At 45.6% G+C, this 11524-nt stretch overlaps 1 protein-coding gene across 4 annotated transcripts in view; it reads right to left on the reverse strand.

Annotated features, from left to right (window-relative positions):
- phf6 (PHD finger protein 6) overlaps positions 1 to 10390 on the reverse strand; it is a 93600-nt gene extending 83210 nt beyond the window's left edge. For all 4 annotated transcript variants that reach the window (XM_080187974.1, XM_080187973.1, XM_080187975.1 and 1 more), the window contains exons 1-2: positions 10328 to 10390; positions 9850 to 9982 (exon numbers count right to left, since the gene is read on the reverse strand). The gene's annotated coding sequence lies outside the window, so the exon portion shown is untranslated. The remainder of the gene's footprint in view (positions 1 to 9849; positions 9983 to 10327) is intronic.
- Positions 10391 to 11524: the final 1134 nt, after the last annotated feature.

An 11524-nucleotide genomic window follows, 5' to 3' on the forward strand; every position in this document is an offset into this window, starting at 1 on the left:
CGCAGAACCCATAATCAAAGGGCAGAAACTACAGGCAGTGGACCAGTTCACTTATCTTGGCAACACCCTTTCCCAAGCAGTGACTATTGATACAGGAGTTAACTGCAGAATAGCAAAGGCAAGTTCTGCTTTCGGTAGACTGCGCTCCACTGTATGGGAATGTCGAGGAATCAGCCCAGCAACGAAACGGAAGGTCGCCAGCGTCATGGTACTCACTACCCTCCTGTACGCCTGTGAAACGTGGACTGTGTATCGAAGGCATGCAAGACAGCTCAATCATTTTCCGCATGACTTGTCTTGACAGAATATTGCGCATTAGATGGTAAGACAAAGTACCAGACGCTGAATTTCTCTCTAGAGCAAGCCTACCACACTGCTGATGAAAGCGCAGACCCGGTGGGCAGGTTATGTCATCCATATGCCAGACAAGTGTATAGCCAAACAGCTTCTTTTTGGGTAACTCTCTGCTGGAAGACGCTCGCATGAACGACAGAAGAAACATTACAAAGACACACTTGAGGCCTCCCTGAAGTTGCTTGACAGACATGACTACCTGGCACAAAACTGCCCTACCTGGCATTGCCTCATCCACAAGGGCTGTCAAGCTTACGAAGCAAAGTGTATTGCTGAAGCACAACTTAAGCCCGGGCTATGCAAGTCCAGAGCCACCAGCGCAACAATTACAGTGCCTACACAAGTCTGCTCAGTATGTGCCAGGACATTCTGTGCCCCAATTGCCCTGATCTGTCATCTTCAGGAACATCACATCCAGCCTCAAAATGACTAATGGTGTCGTGGTCCTCATCGACGACAATGAACCAACAACAACTCCTTCACTTTGGTAATAGCTCGAAGTCTCCTCAGGTTGAAGAGCTTCCCATCCACTCCGTACTTGAGGCTAATTCCAGCAACACTGTTCTGGAAGGCATCATTCAGCATGGCAGTAAACATCATGCTGAACAGTGTGGGTGCGAGCACACAGCCCTGTTTGACGCTATTGGTGACTGCGAATGCATCAAGGAATTCTCCGCCATCCAGTACTCTGGCCATCATGGAACTGGCGTACCATCTGAATGAATTTGCCGGGGGGGAAGCCAAACTTTAACGTGATCCTCCACAGGGCTTGTCGGCTGACAGTGTCGAAGGCTTTTGCGAAGTCAACAAAGATTGTGTCGAGCTTGCGATTCTGCTCCTGACACTTCTCCTGAATTTGGCACGCAGCAAAAATCATGTCAACTGTCCCGCAACAAATCTAACACTTGGCTCAGTTCATTACCCAGTACCAAGTCCAATGTGGCCCCACCTCTTGTCGGCTTATCCACATATTGTGTCAGGAAACCCTCCTGCACACACTGTACAAAAACTGCCCCATTCGAACTATTCAACCTATAAAGGTTCCAATCAAAATTTGTAAAGTTAAAGTTACCCATGACAGCTACTCCTGTGACCTCCACACCTATCCATAATCTGCTTTGCAATTTTTTCCTCCACATCTCTATCACTATTTGGGGGCCTATAGAAAACTCCTAACAACGTGACCACTTCTTTCCTATTTCTAACTTCAGACCATATTAGTCAGGAGGCAGATCCCCCTCAAGCTGCCTTCCAGCAGCCTTTAAACTATCCTTGATTAACAATGCTACTCCTCCACCTCTTTTACCACCTTCCGTACGCTTACTGAAACATCTATACCCCGGTACTTCCAACAACTGTTCCTGTCTCTGTTCTAACCATGTCTCTGTAATGGCCACAACATCGTAATCCCAAGTACCAATCCACGCTCCAAGTTCACCTACCTTATTCCGGATGCTCCTTGCAGTGAAGTAGACACACTTCAACCCACCTTCCTGTCTGCCGGTACATTCCTGCGACCTTGATACTCTCCTCAGTACCTCACTACACTTAACACTGGTTCTGAACTACAGCTTGTTTTCCCATCCCCCTGACAAATTCGAGAATCTGCGAACTTTGACACACTACACGTGGTCCCCAACTCCAAATCATCTATGTAAATCATAAACAATTGCAGTCCCAACACTGGTTCCTGAGCACACTGCCTGTCACTGATCGCCAACCAGAAAAACACCCATTTACCCCCACTCTTTGCTTTCTGTTAGTTAACCAATCCTCTATCCATAAAACACCCATTTACCCCCACTCTTTGCTTTCTGTTAGTTAACCAATCCTCTATCCATACGAATAAATAACTCGTAACACCGTGCACCTTTATCTTATGCAGCAGTCTTTGTTGCAGCACCTTGTCAAATGCCTTCTGGAAATACAGATTCACCACATCCATAGATTCCTCTTTGTCCACTGCACATGTAATGTTCTCAAAGAATTCCACCAAATTAGTCAAACATGACCTGTCCTTCTTGAACCCATGCTGCGTCTTACTAATGGGACAACATATATCCAGATATATCACTATTTCTTCCTTGATGGGTCTTTTTCTGCATGGAGGTCAGTCACCAGTGGAGTGCCCCAGGGATCTGTTGTGGGACCCTCGCTGTTTGTAAATTTCAAAAATGACCAGGATGAGGAAGTGGAGGGATGGGTTGGTAAGTTTGCTGACGACACGAAGGTTGGTGGTGTTGTGGATAGTCTGGAGGGATGTCAGAAGTTGCAGCGTGACATAGATAGGGTGCAAGACTGCGCGGATAAGTGGCAGATGGACTTCAACGTGGATAAATGTGTAGTGGTCCATTTTGGCAGGTCCAATGGGATGAAGTAGTACAATATCAAGGGTAAGACTCTTAGCACTGTTGAGGACCAGAAGGACCTTGGGGTCTGGGACCACAGGACTCTTAAATAAGAACATAAGAAATAGGAGCAGGAGTAGGCCATCTAGCCCCTCGAGCCTGCCCCGCCATTCAATAAGATCATGGCTGATCTGTCGTGGCTCAATTCCACATTCCCGCCCTCTCCCCGTAATCCTTAATCCCCTTGCCTATCAAAATCAGCCTCACAGGTGGAGGATGTGGTCAAGAAGGCGTATGGTTTACTAGCCTTCATCAATCGGGGAACTGAGTTTAGGAGTCGGGAGATAACGCTACAGCTTTGTAAGATCCTAGTCAGACCCCACTTGGAATACTGTGTGCAGTTCTGGTCGCCTCACTGCAAGAAAGATGTGGAAGCTATTGAAAGGGTGCAGAGGAGATTTACAAGGATGTTGCCTGGATTGGGTGGCGTGCCTTATGGAGATAGGTTGAGGGAGCTCAGTCTTTTCTCCCTGGAGACACGAAGGATGAGAAGTGACCTGATAGAGGTTTAAAAGATGTTGAGGGGTATAGAACGGGTGGATTCTCAGACCTATTTCCCAGGGCTGAAATGGTCGCTACGCGAGGACACAGGTTTAAAGTGCTGGGGAGCAGGTACAGAGGAGATGTCAGGGGTAAGTTTTTCACTCAGAGGGTGGTGGTGGGCGAGTGGAATCGGCTGCCGTCGGTGGTGGTGAACGCGTTGGGGTCTTTTAAGGGACTTCTGGATAAGTACATGGGATTTAATGGGATTGAGGGTTATAGGTAGGGATATGATCAGCGCAACTTTGGGCTGAAGGGCCTGTTTGTGCTGTAGTTTCCTATGTTCTATGATGATAAATTCAAGCATTTTCCCTGCTATAGAATTAAGTTAACCAGCCTATACTTACCCACCTTTTGTCTACCTCTTTTTAAACAGTGGTGTCACATTTGCTGTTTTCCAATGCGAGGGTACCATCCCAGAGTACAGAGCATTTTAGTAAATTACCATAGAACACAGAACATCACAGCGCAGTATAGGCCCTTCGGCCCTAGATGTTGCGCCGACCAGCGGAACCAATCTAATGACCCTCTAACCTAAACTATTCCAATGACATCCATATGCCTACCCACTGACCATTTGAAAGCCCTTAAAGTTGGCGAGTCCATAACTGCTGCAGGCAGGGCATTCCATGACCTTACTACCCTCTGAGTAAAGAACCTACCTCTAACATCCGTCCTATAATTACCATCCCTTAATTTAAAGCTATGACCCCTTGTGTTAGCCATCACCATCCGAGGTAAAAGGCTCTCACTGTCCACCCTATCCAATCCTTTGATCATCTTGTATGCCTCAATCAGGTCACCTCTTAACCTTCTTCTCTCCAATGAAAATAACCTCAAGTCCCTCAGCCTTTGCTCACAAGACCTTCCCACTATACCAGGCAACATCCTGGTAAACCTCCTCTGCACCCTTTCCAATGCCTCCACATCTTTTTTTATAAATGCGGCGACCAGAACTGTACATAATACTCCAAGTGCGGCCGCACCAGAGTTTCGTACAGTTGCAACATGACCTCATGGCTCCGAAATTCAATCCCTCTACCAATAAAAGCTAACACACCGTACACCTTCTTAACAACCTTATCAACCTGGGTGCCAACTTTCAGGAAGCTCTGCACATGAACCCCGAGATCTCTCTGCTCGTCAACACTACTAAGAGTCCTTCCATTAGCCCTGTATTCTGTACTCCTGTTTACTCTTACCAAAGTGAATCACCTCACACTTTTCCACATTAAACGCCATCTGCCACCTCTCAGCCCAGCTCTGCAGCTTATCCATGTCCTTCTGCAAACTGTAACATCCATCCTCACTGTCTACAACTCCAACTTTGGTGTCGTCAGCAAATTTACTAACCCATCCTTCTACATCCTCATCTAGGTCATTTATAAAAATGACAAAAAGCAGTGGCACCAAAACAGATCCCTGAGGTACACCACTTGTAACTGAACTCCAGGTTGAATATTTCCCATCAACCACCACCCTCTGTCTTCTATCAGCTAGCCAATTCCTGATCCAAACTGCTAAATCACCCTCAATCCCATGCATCTGCATTTTCTGCAGCCTACCATGGGGAACCTTATCAAACGCTTTGCTAAAATCCACATACACCACGTCAACTGCCTTACCCTTATCCATCTCCTTGGTCACCTTTTCAAAAAACTCGATAAGGTTTGTGAGGCACGACCTACCCTTCACAAAACAGTGTTGACTATCCCTAATGAATTTATTTCTCTCGAGATGATTATAAATCCTATCCCTTATAATTCTTCCCAAAACTTTGCCCACAACAGAAGTAAGGCTCACTGGTCTATAATTCCCAGGATGGTCTCTACTCCCCTTCTTGAACAAGGGGACAACATTTGCTATCCTCCAGTCTTCCGGCACTATACCTGAAGCCAATGACGACATGAAGATCAAAGCCAAAGGCTCTGCAATCTCCTCCCTAGCCTCCCAGAGAATCCTAGGGTAAATCCCATCCGGTCCAGGGGACTTAGCTATTTTCACACTCTTAAGAATTGCCAACACCACCTCCTTATGTACCTCAATCCCGTCTAGTCTACTACCTGGTATCGCAGTATTCTCCTCGACTACATTGACTTTTTCCTGCGTGAATACTGACGAAAAATATTCACTTAATGCCTCTCCTATCTCTTCAAGCTCCACGCACAACTTCCCACTGCTGTCTCTGACTGGCCCTAATCTTGCCCTAACCAATCTTTTATTCTTGACATACCTGTAGAAAGCCTTAGGATTTTCCTTGATCCTATCCGGCAAAGTCTTCTCATGTCCTCTTCTAGCTCTTCTTAACTCTCTCTTTAGCTCCTTCCTGGCTAATTTATAACTCTCCAGTGCCCTAACCGAGCCTTCACGTCTCATCTTGACATAAGACTCCTTCTTCCTCTTCACCAGAGATTCAACTTCCTTAGTGCACCACAGTTCCCTCGCTTGACCACTTCCTCCCTGCCTGACAGGTACATATTTATCAAGGACTCGCAGTAGCTGCTCCTTGAATAAGCTCCACATTTCAGATGTTCCCAGCCCCTGCAGTTTCCTACTCCACCCTATGTATCCTAAATCTCGCCTAATAGCTTCATAATTACCTTTCCCCTAGCTATAACTTCTGCCCTTCGGCACATGCCTATCCCTTTCCATCACTAAGGTAAACATAACTGAATTGTGATCACTATCACCAAAGTGCTCGCCTACCTTCAAGTCTAATACCTGGTCTGGTTCATTACCCAGTACCAAATCCAATGTAGCCTCACCTCTTGTTGGCCTATCTACATACTGTGTCATGAAACCTTCCTGCACATATTGGATAAAAACTGAGCCCTCTAACGTGCTTGAACTATAGCTTTTCCAATCGATATTTGTAAAGTTAAAGTCCCCCGTAACAACTACCCTGTTACTTTTGCACCTATCCAGGATCATCTTTGCAATCCTTTCCTCTACATCTCTGGAACTTTTGAGGCCTATAAAAAACTCCCAATAGTGTGATCTCTCCTTTCCTGTTTCTCATCTCAGCCCATACTACCTCAATAGATAGGTCCACATCAAACGTCCTTTCTGCCACTGTCCTTGACTAACAACGCCACACCTCCCCCTCTTCTACCACCTTCTCTGCTCTGACTGAAACACTGAACCCCGGAACCTGCAACAACCATTCCTGTCCCTGCTCTATCCATGTCTCTGTAATGGCCACAACATCGAAGTCCCAGGCACCAATCCAGGCTGCAAGTTCGTCCACGTTATTGCGTATGCTTCTCGCATTAAAGTATACGCACTTCAAACTACCCTCCCGCCTGCCAATACACTGCTGTGACCTAGAAACCTTATCCATGACCTCCCTATTCTCATCCTCCTGTACACTGGAGCTACAGTTCAGGTTCCCATCCCCCCTCTGAATCAGTCGTTCATTTGCTATTTCTCCCGCTATCTCTTTTAGTACCCTGGGATGCATTCCATCAGGGCCAAGAGACTTATCTACTTTAGCCCATTAGCCTGCCCAACACTATCTCTTTCATAATAATGATAGCTTCTAGGTTGTCACTTGCCAGAGCCTTCCTGTCATCAATTCTTGGCATCTTTTGAAGACTGACACAAAATACCCATTCAATACCTCAGATCAGCCATGATCTTATTGAATGGCGGGGCAGGCTCGAAGGGCTAGATGGCCTACTCCTGCTCCTATTTCTTATGTTCTTATGTTTTCTCATTTCCAGTTATTTCATCCACCTTCTCATCCTCTAAAGGACCACACTTTCTCGTTTTATATATTTGTAGAAATTTTTGCTATGTTTTTATATTCTGAGCTAGTTTACTCTCATAATCCATCTTACTTTTTTTAATAGCTTTTTGTTGTGGCTTTCTGTTGACCTTTAAAGATTTCCCAATCCTCTAGGTTCCACTAATCTTTGCCATTTTGTATGCATTTTCTTTCATTTTGATACCCTCTATTTCCTTAGATATCCATGGCTGATTATCTCTTTTTCTGCATTCCTTCCTTATTACTGGTATATACTTTTGCTGAGCACTGTCAAAGAGCACCTTGAAAGTCCTCCACTGTTCCTCAATTGTCCCACCATAAAGTTTTTGCTCCAGTCTACCTTAGCCAATTCCTCCCTCATTCCTTTGTAGTCTCCTTTGTTTAAACATAAGACATCAGTATTGGATTTTACTTTCTCACACTCCATCTGTATTTTAAATTTAACCACACTGTGATTGCTTCTTTCTAGCAGATCCGTAACTGCAAAGTCATTAATTATTCCTGTCTCAGTACATAGGACCAGATCTAGGATAGCTTGCTCCCTCATAGCTTCCCTGATCAGTATGTAATGGAACCTATCACGGACACATTCTATGAACTCCTCCTTAAGGCTGTCTTAACCAACCTGGTTGAACCAATTGATATGTAGATTAAAATCCCCCATGACAATTGCTGTACTATTTTCACATGCATCAGTTATTCCTTTGTTTATTTCTTGCTCCACCATGATGTCATTACTTGGTGGCCTATAGACTACGCCTATCAGTAACCTTTTCTCCTTACTATTTCTAATTTCTACCCAAACGTATTCAACCTTTTTTTTTCTCCATGGAATCCATATCATCTTTCACTACCGCCCTGACGTCATCCTTAAATATCAGAGCAACACCACCTCCCTTAGCTTCCTGTCGGTCCCTCCAAACAATCTGGTCCTTCTGGATATTTAACTTCATTCCCATCCTATTCATGTATTTGTCATGACGCCCCTTAAAAGTCACCATTGTATCTGCTTCCACTACCTTCCCCGGTAGCGAGTTCCAGGCACCCACCAGACTGTGGGTAAAAAAAAACTTTCCTCATACATCTTCTTTAAATCTTGTCCTTCGTATCTTAAACCTACGGCCCCTAGTAATTGACTCTTCCACCCTGGGGAAAAGCTTCTGACTATCCACTCTGTCCATGTCCCTCAATCTTGTAGACTTCTATCAGGTCGCCCCTCAGCCTCTGTCGTTCCAGTGAGAACAAACCAAGTTTCTTCAACCTCTCCTCATAGCTAATGCTCTCCATACTAGGCAACATCCTGGTAGCTCTTTTCTATACCCTGTCCAAAGGCTCCACATCCTTCTGATTGTGCGGTGACCAGAATTAACCAGTGCGGCCTAACTCAAGTTCTATAAAGCTGTAACATGACTTGCCAATTTTTAAACTCAATGTTCCGGCCGATGAAGGCAAGCATGCCATTGCCTTCTTGACTATCTTCACCTGTGTTGCACTTTTAGTGACCTGTGTACCCAGATCCCTCTGCCTAGGTAGAACGGACGTAGAGAGGATGGGGAGGAATTTCTTCAGCCAGAAGGTAGTGAATCTGTGGAACTCATCAACACAGAGGGCTGTGGAAGCCAGGAGAATAGGGATGAGAATCATAACAGCCATGATTGAATGGTGGAGCAGATGCAATGGGCTGAAAAGCCAAATTTTGCCCCTATATTTTATGGTCTGAGAAAAGCATGATATACTGGGAGAATTGGATAGTACAGTTACATATATGATATATATTCACTACTTATATTGCATCTTTAACATAATAACCACACAGATTTATGGGAATTTACCAAAGAACCTGGGTCAACACAAATATTTTTTCCATAATGAGTTATGATCATTCGGAACGTACTGCCTGAAAGAGGAAGCAGATTCAAAAGTAACATTCAGAAGGCACATGAATGTGTGACAATTCAACTTTCTCTTCATGTGGTAAATTAACGTAGTAAAAGTTCTTGAGGATTTTCACGGGATTGCAATCCAGAAACATACAAAGTCACTTAAGGAGATGCTGGAGCAAATGAGCAAAGGCAGCACACTGGTTAGCACTGCTGCCTTTCAGTGCCAGGGACACAGGTTTGATTCCCAGTCTGGGTCATTGTGCAAACTCCACACAGACATTCTCCATGTCTGTGTGGGTTTCCTCCGGGTGCTCCAGTTTCCTCCCAGTCTGAAAGGCGTGCTGGTTAGGTGGACTGACCATGCTAAATTGACCCTCAATGTACCTGCGCTGGTGCTGGAGGGTGGCGACTAAGGGATTTTTACAGTAACTTCATTGCAGTGTTAATTTAAGTAATGCACTAATATAAAAACTTAAACAAAAAATAGTGATTTTTCAGGAGTATTTGAGAGGAGAAAAGACCATGTTCTCTCTGATGTACAAGGCCCTCAGATGTATCAGACCACACAGCAATCCATAAAGTACTGCACAGTGCAATAATAGGCTACGCACAACAGAAAAAGATGAACACTATTTTGGAAAAATTTAGAGAAGGATTGCAGAGTTTAGGATCCTGTAACTGAAGGCATAACCATACTGGATCAATTAATATCAGGAATGCTGAATCACCAGAATGAGAGAAGTACAGAGATCTCAGGTTGATGGGGTTCAGTTAGATTACAGAGAGGAGTGTGAGGCAATGTAGAGATTTGAAAACAAGGATGAGAATTTTAAAAGTTGAAATGTTGTTTTACTAGGAGCCAATATAGTTCAGAGAGCATAGAATGAATTGGACTTACCCTGCATTGAGAGCCAGGCAGCAGAGATCTGGGTGACCGTCAGGTTACAGGAGCGTAGACTGTGGCAGGAGGGTGCTGGAAGAAGCAACTGGGCGCTAACAATAACATAGATTTGAGAAGCAACGTGTGGACTCTGGGGAAAGAACACAGCTTAACATTAATAAGACGTATCCAGCAAAGAGATAGCACCAACAGGATGGGACGAAAGGCCTCCAATGTGAGCACTGCCTGGATGAGGCGTTGTTGAGAGCAGATGGAGGACCTGAATGAAGAGCCACAGCGGGACGATAGATGAATAAAGACTCGGGGCTCCGGGCCGCGTGCGGCTTCACAGCGGCTGCCGCTCACAGAAAAGGAAATGGGAGGGAGCTCTAGCCAGCGGTAGGCCGAAGCTCGGAAGGAAGGAACGGTACACGGCCGGGGCTGCGTGCTTTGTCCAGGCCTGAGATGAGGGACCTGCCCGGCTTACGTTACCTACCAGAGAGCCGCTCCCTCCGCTGCCGGACACAGGCCCCGCGCCTGTCCGCGCGCTCCACTGACGTCACTGCGCGGCCTGCGCGCTGCACTGACGTCACCACGCTGCTCGCGCTCCCCTGACGTCACGACGTCCCACGCACCGGCAAACTCTCCTGATTGGCCAAAACCGCGCTGCACATGCACAGGTATGGGTTGGCAGAAATGGGTCTTTTTCAGATTGGAAATCAGTGACCAGTGGGGCTTCACAGAGATCTGAGCTCGGAGCCCCAATTGTTCACATTATATATTAATGATCTGGAAGAGGGAACTGAATATATTATCTCTAAATTTGCATATGATACAGAAGTGGGTGGGAGGGTGAGCTGTGAGGAGGATATCAAGATGCTTCAGTGTGATTTGGACAGGGTAAGTGCATGGGCATACGCATGGCAGATGTACTCCATCTATATCAAGGGCATCCTGTCTCATAAGGACACCAAAACGGTGATCTTATTGAATGGCGGGGCAGGCTCGAAGGGCTGGATGGCCTACTCCTGCTCCTATTTCTTATGTTCTTATGTGTGAGGTTACCCACTTTGGTAGCAATAATAGAAAGACATTATTATTTGAATGGATGTAAATTGAGAGAGGTGGATAAGAACATAAGAAATAGGAGCAGGAGTAGGCCATCTAGCCCTTCGAGCCTGCCCCGCCATTCAATAAGATCATGGCTGATCTGTGGCTGCTCAGTTCCACTTTCCCGCCCTCTCCCCATAACCCTTAATCCCCTCTCTTATCAAAAACCCATCAACCCGCGTCTTAAAAATATTTAGCGAGGCAGCCTCCACCACTTCAACGGGCAGAGAATTCCAGAGATTCACCACCCTTTGAGTGAAGAAGTTCCTCCTCAACTCCGTTCTAAACCACCCCCCTTTTATCTTGAGATAAACTCAACGAGACCTTGGAGTCCTCATGTATCAGCTGCTGAAAGTAAGTGCGCAGGTATAGCAGGCAGTAAAGAAGGCAAATGGTATGCTGGCCCTGATACTGAGAGGATTTGAGTATTGGAATGGGATGTTTTGCTGCAATTGTGTAGCATTGGTGAGGCCACATCTGCAATATTGTGTGCCGTTTTCGTGTCCTTACGAGAAAGGATGCCCTTGATATAGATGGAGTACAACGCAAGTTTACCAGGTTGATTCCTGGGATGTCATATGAA

Source organism: Carcharhinus amblyrhynchos, chromosome 4 (assembly GCF_965287045.1).
Source record: "Carcharhinus amblyrhynchos chromosome 4, sCarAmb.v2.hapA, whole genome shotgun sequence".
NCBI lineage: Eukaryota > Metazoa > Chordata > Chondrichthyes > Carcharhiniformes > Carcharhinidae > Carcharhinus > Carcharhinus amblyrhynchos.